Raw genomic sequence first — 6,000 nt, forward strand, 5'->3', positions numbered from 1 at the left:
AGGAGCCAACACTCAGCGAAATGCCACCAGAATCGGTGTCCTTGGTCGTCGCAGATCATGTCTGTTCAACCACTCAGTGCTTAGAGAATCTACAGAGCTTTGCCAGCTATTGCGAGAAGGAGGAGACGGAAGACACCGAGGTGAAGCTACAACTCAATAGGAAGTGTCCACCATCGATACCAATGGTCTTAGAAAGTGGCAAGTACCCTTTCAAGCAGAGAGCCACTGTGGTTTTCGTAGGTTATGTGTGCTCAGAGAGCGCCTCCTCCTGTAAGGATCCTCCTCCATAACTACCAGCTTCCTCAACCACCCGCTAGACCAGACTTGGCCTCCACTTAGCCAGGCGGCTAAACAGTACGATTAAATGTTATATTGAATAAACAACAGACAAAAGTATACAAGAACTCTGTTTCTTTTCGTCGGTAAAGATCTTAGCCCAAGCCTTGGACATTCCAATGGCATCAACCATTTGATGGATGTCTCTTACGATCATCTCTGACACGCCCTCAAATTAGTTTTCTTACGTTTTATGGCCAACTGACATTGGATATGTGGCCAGAGATTTGTCATTCCTGTTTATCGTGTTCAGGGTAGCATCGCACCCCTTTAAAAACTGGCTCCAAAATGTATCTGATCTTTCCCACTGACTTCTCGCACTTTCCAGTACAGGTATTAAAACATCTCGGATTCGATGTCTTTTACCTGTGATTTTTCGTGAATTGATTCTAGATACTTTTGTGAGGCTCTTAAGGGTTTGTTTGTGTCGCTCTTTCTACCTGCCGCGACACTTTGGCGTCAGCTGCCAATTATCCATCCACCTTCAACAAAAAAAAGGTCACTCCTAGAATGACTTTCTGGCGTTTCTGTTCCAATCTTTGATTCCCGTGAAACGGTGGAGATGGTGGATTATAGATGATCTAAGAGCAGCACTTTTCAGAAACCCGAAACTAGGAATTCCGTATTGAAATCGAGTTGGAATTCAAATGGGGCATCGAAACTCTGTGAAGGAGAAGAGTAGCTATAAATGTAGGCTCTTTTCTACTTTTTGTAGGATTTTGTGTAATCTTTTGGAGAACAAAGCATCTCATTTGTTGACGAATACTTTCAGCAATTGTAAAAGAAATTTCTTTTAGTTTTTGAAGAGACAAAAGATGAAATTGTTAAAGGAATATTACTAGCAAATGTGGGAACTATTTAATCTTTTAAGAGGATAAAAGACGGTAGAGTAATGTGGAGAAATATATGAATCCTCCCTTATGAATCACTTTGCCACAACCACAGCCATTTCTACAAGTCTCCTACAATACCCTGTTAAATTCCTATACAAAAACAGCACTAATAATAGCCATAAACCTTTCCAATCAATCACCCAACTATTTCCTAGCTCATGACTCATTCCCCTGTTGAATGCAATTGCAAAAACCATTCAAATCCAAAGACTTCGACAACAAACTTGATGTAAAGACTTGAGCAGCAAGTAACTTTTGCCACCATACGACCCTCTACTTCCGTTTGGCTGCCGCCACCAGCGACCATCAATATACAAATTATGACTAAGCCATAACCCATCCTGAACCATAAAGCACACGCTTCAAACAAGTTTTACTCGTTTCAAAATTGGTATGGAAATGATTTTAGTAGAACTCACATCTCTCTTTCGAGATGAATTCTTCGTTAATCATGGCACAAATTTCCATAAAGAAACGAGTTTATTTGTATTTGGCAAATAGCTTTGCCAAAAAATATAAAAAAAGAGACCAGAAAGTAAAAATTTTTTGTTTGATGAGTGGAATTTTTGGTCTGTCTTGGGCACGTCATTTGTTCTGCTTTTCACTTGAAGTTTCAGTGAAATTTCTTTCTACTTCTTCTATACGGATTGGTACGGCCGTCTGTTTCTGTCTCGGGGAGAATGCGGGAGAGTGCGTCTTGTCTTGAAATTGAGGTTAACTGTTTTGGTAGCTCTCGCTTTTCGTGTGAGAGAGACTCAGACCCAGCTTTTTATGGGGGATCGTCAAGGGGCGGCCCCCACTCTTGACTTGGCCTTTATTGAATGAATGCGACAACAAAGGCGCGTCAGACACAGTCGTCTTTCTAGGTTTTTATTTTTTGTTGTTGTATTTTTTTGTGTGTTTGTTTTGTTTAATAGAAAGTAAAAGAAATTGTTCTGTGTGCTACTTTATGGAGAGCAAACGGGTATCGAGCCTGGCTTTATATGGCCCGTAGCATAACCGGCAATTGTCTGCTCAATCAATTGAATCAATCAATTATTTAAGCACAATTAAAACAACATTTTTAATTGTAAATTGTTGGCTAAAACGAAAGCATGCCATTGTTTTTTTTACATATTTGCACAATGACTGGGGCGTGGCATCATATTCAGTTTTTATTTCATTATTGACTGATTATTGATTGATGTGATTGCGGATAATGATGTCAGCCAGATAGCGATTAGATATCGTCATCGATGGCTGGCATGCAGGGGTATCCATAAGCTTCCACAATATCAAATATTCCTAGTCATTTTCCATAGATGGATTCCCTTTAATCTTCTTAAACCACTTTCCCTTCCACTGAGACGGAAGTTCAGAATTTAAAGAAAATAAAAACAAATTCAAACAACAACAACGAAACTGGAATGAAAGTTTCTGGAAAAAGTTGTTGATTAGAAAATGATGGATCCAATCGGATTTGTTGTAATTATTTAATGATTGCCTGACACGACACACCACACGCAGGGGAGGTCTATTTCTTTTTCTTTAATAAGCTGCTGGAAAAATGGAAACTGACATTGATATTGATGTTATTATAATGTCAGCCAAAGAGCACATAAATATGGGTTTTGATAGGTCTAAGAGCAGGAAAGAGAACATTACTTTCAGTGAAAATTTCGCCACATTATCTAAAACTTTAGTTTCCAAAAATATCTATAATAATAATAAATATTCCCCCTGGTTTCGATCTACCAATTTGATGGGTCGGAGAGCAGGGAAGAGAACAGTTCTTTCAGTGAAAATTCCACAATTTTAATTTGAAAAAATAACTATAATAATATTACATATTCTCCCTAGTTTCAATCTACCAATTTTACTTTTTCTGACGCTGCAAGGCTATGTATATTTCTTATAATTTCATCTGTATATATTTCTCTAGTTATCACTCCTTTATTCCCCCTTTTGTTCCGCAGTTTCATTGATTAGTCATTCTCCGTGGCAGCTCTTTTGCTCTTTCCACTCCACTCTTTCTGTAGCATATTCGCCGTGGCCATTTCAATATGCAACTCACCTCGTGTTGATGCAGCTGTAGATATACCCTCTGTATAGGTAGGTATCGTTATATATCGTTTCGCGAGTGTTTTAATAATCCAATTTATGTGGCATGTCAGCTGGTTATCCTTGGGGCCTTCCAACAAAAGCAACAACGTTTCTTTCCCTTTTTTTCGTTATTCCACCGACAACTGCGGTGTCGTTTCTTTAGCGTTATTTTTGTTTTTTTATGGCAACTTTTTTTGGTTTTTATTTTTTCCGTTTATTTAAAAACTATATATATATATATATGGACAAGGCCAACGTTGCACTAAAGAGAGATACATATTCAGAGTTGATTAAAAAAGATTCCCAAAAATAAAAGGAAGAAAGAAAGAAACGTAACTATAATTTATGATCGGTTCTTCGGCTATGGTTCGACCATCTATCTATAGTTTCTCTAATGGGGTTGGGTCTCTGTTTAATTATGCATGCCATGGCAGTAGAAACCCAAAGAATTATGTTTGAGAAGTCCAAGCACGTCTTCGAAATGTGTTGGGAACATTTAAGTTTTTGGCTTTGGAGATCTTCGAAAGGGGAATATTTATGCTAATGAAATGGCGGCTCAAGGAATCCCAAGACAAATGACTTAGGCCACAAACTTTGGTTTAGTATAGGGTTTAAGTTTAGGCAACGATTGGTTGCACTTTTTTTCCATCACCGAAAGCTGCAATTTATTTTTTTCGAGCACCTCTTTTGTGGTTATTTTGTGGCTGTTTTTTTTTCTGGCAGAACTCCATTTCTTTTGGCCATTGCGCAAAACACTTGCTGGTCTGCGCTGGCGTTTATTGTTGCCTTCTTGTTGTTTTTTGTTCAACCGTATGTCGGTTATTTCTACCCCGGTTAATGGGAGCGTAAATGCGCAGCTGGCATGAGAAGAAGTACCACCAGAGTACGGGTCTCTCTTTATGTTTGTGTCTGTTTCTTGGCTGCTATTCTAATGCCAGTTAAAAATAAAGTGCAAAAGGCACAGACAAGTTAATGGAGTGGTAAAAACCGAGCAACAGCACACAACAATATCGTACACTGAAGCAAAAGCATATGGAGAGAGAGCAACAAAAACAGAAGAGGGAAAATTACTACAAGTTCAACTAACTTGCGATGGCTAAACACCACACGGTAGCCGCAACGGTTTGTTCCACTTGGAAATTGTCTTCCTATGTGCTCATCTGATGTTTCTTATGCAAAATGCGCCATTTATTGGATTTATTATTCATATAATAGAGGGCCTAGGTTATACATATTTCTTTATATAACCGATGAAGCTATGGAATATATAGGTCTTGTAGGAATGTATAGGTCTTTGCAAGATAATTGTATGAAGTTCTTGTTTAGGAAATCTTCTTCCCATAAGATATGTTGCCCTCAATGGAATGATATTTAATAGAGATACTTTTCATATATTTAATTGCAATTTTTGAATCTTTTATAGGTTCTTCTTCCATGGCATTCATTAGGTTCAAACAGTGATCCTTTAAAATTATTATATTTTATTGGATAATAATCTTTTAAATGATTAAATTCATTTAACAGTTCATTTCTGATTGAGCTATTCTCCCTATTTTCTTTTATTTCATTTATTAGTTGAATTTTTCATTGAAAATCGATGAATATCTACGTTTATTTTATTTTAAATCAATTAAATATTCCTAAAAATCCTCGTAGATTTATCTGTCATTCATTTTCTTTAATTTGGTTCACTTTTAATGCTGGTCCTTACAAACAAGCATCATTAATCCGTCAATAAATCACTAAAACCATTTAAATTCGTTTAAAAAATTCCTCGTTTTTTGTACATCGATTGCAATTTAAAGATCATAGAGCACACACGATCCCAGCACGCGTTTCCATTAAAAATCCTTGTATTTTTTTGTGTTTTTTGCGAACCCACACACACACACACACACGAGGAAATGGCAAGAAAACAATTGAATAAAATCCAGTTTCGAGGGTGAATACATTCACAAAATGCACAAACACTGAGATTCTTAAGAGACAGAGTGAGAGATCTATAAATCCGTGGAGAAATTCCGTTTACTGTACCATGCCACACGAAGGCCAGACTCAGACTGAAACTTGTTCAAGAAAAATCAACGACGGGCCACCGCCTGCACCTGAAGTTTCAGAGACCACGCACGCACACACAGATGCGACCACACAGATACTCGCGTACCACAAGACACGACAGCAAAAGAAACAAGAAGACAGAAAAAGAGGCACAGCAGGCAGCAGAGAAAGAAGGTAGAGAAGGCAGAGAGCAGCCGATAGGTAGAAATGTAAGACAAGAAAAGAAAATAAAACAGTGCTCTCCCCGTTCCCCCTGCAACCGTTTTACAGATTTTCTTTTGGCCTTCTCAGACTTCTTAACGGCTTTCACGCACACACATACAGTCACACCCATACACACACTCAGAAGCGATACATACACTTGTCTAAATCGATATTCTGTGCCCGATCCGCAGCGTCTCAACGTCGTCCACAACGCGCCACAGTTGAAAGAAGACTGAAAAAGCTTCCGATTTCTCGCAATATAGCGGCTAACCGGCATACCGATCGTCGCCGTTTCAGTTGGCTTAAAAACACGGCCTGGAAATGCCGGCAACAACAGCGAATTCGCCGCAAAAATGCTAACCCAACAGCGTATGTCTGTATGTCTGAACGTGGGCTCAAACTCTGAACGGGGATTAGATGTCCTTTT

General features: G+C 38.5%; 1 protein-coding gene across 3 annotated transcripts in view; it reads right to left on the reverse strand.

Annotated features, from left to right (window-relative positions):
- The window catches only part of uif (sushi, von Willebrand factor type A, EGF and pentraxin domain-containing protein uif), a 45,367-nt gene extending 39,547 nt beyond the window's left edge, over positions 1-5,820 (reverse strand). For 2 of the 3 annotated variants that reach the window (XM_033379301.1, XM_033379298.1), the window contains exons 1-2: positions 5,729-5,820; positions 3,283-3,573 (exon numbers count right to left, since the gene is read on the reverse strand). The gene's annotated coding sequence lies outside the window, so the exon portion shown is untranslated. Of the gene's footprint in view, positions 1-3,282; positions 3,574-5,345; positions 5,467-5,728 lie in introns of those variants that run through there. The other variant, XM_033379300.1, reaches the window with a different exon arrangement.
- Positions 5,821-6,000: the final 180 nt, after the last annotated feature.

Source organism: Drosophila pseudoobscura, chromosome 4 (assembly GCF_009870125.1).
Source record: "Drosophila pseudoobscura strain MV-25-SWS-2005 chromosome 4, UCI_Dpse_MV25, whole genome shotgun sequence".
NCBI classification, from domain to species: Eukaryota; Metazoa; Arthropoda; class Insecta; order Diptera; family Drosophilidae; genus Drosophila; species Drosophila pseudoobscura.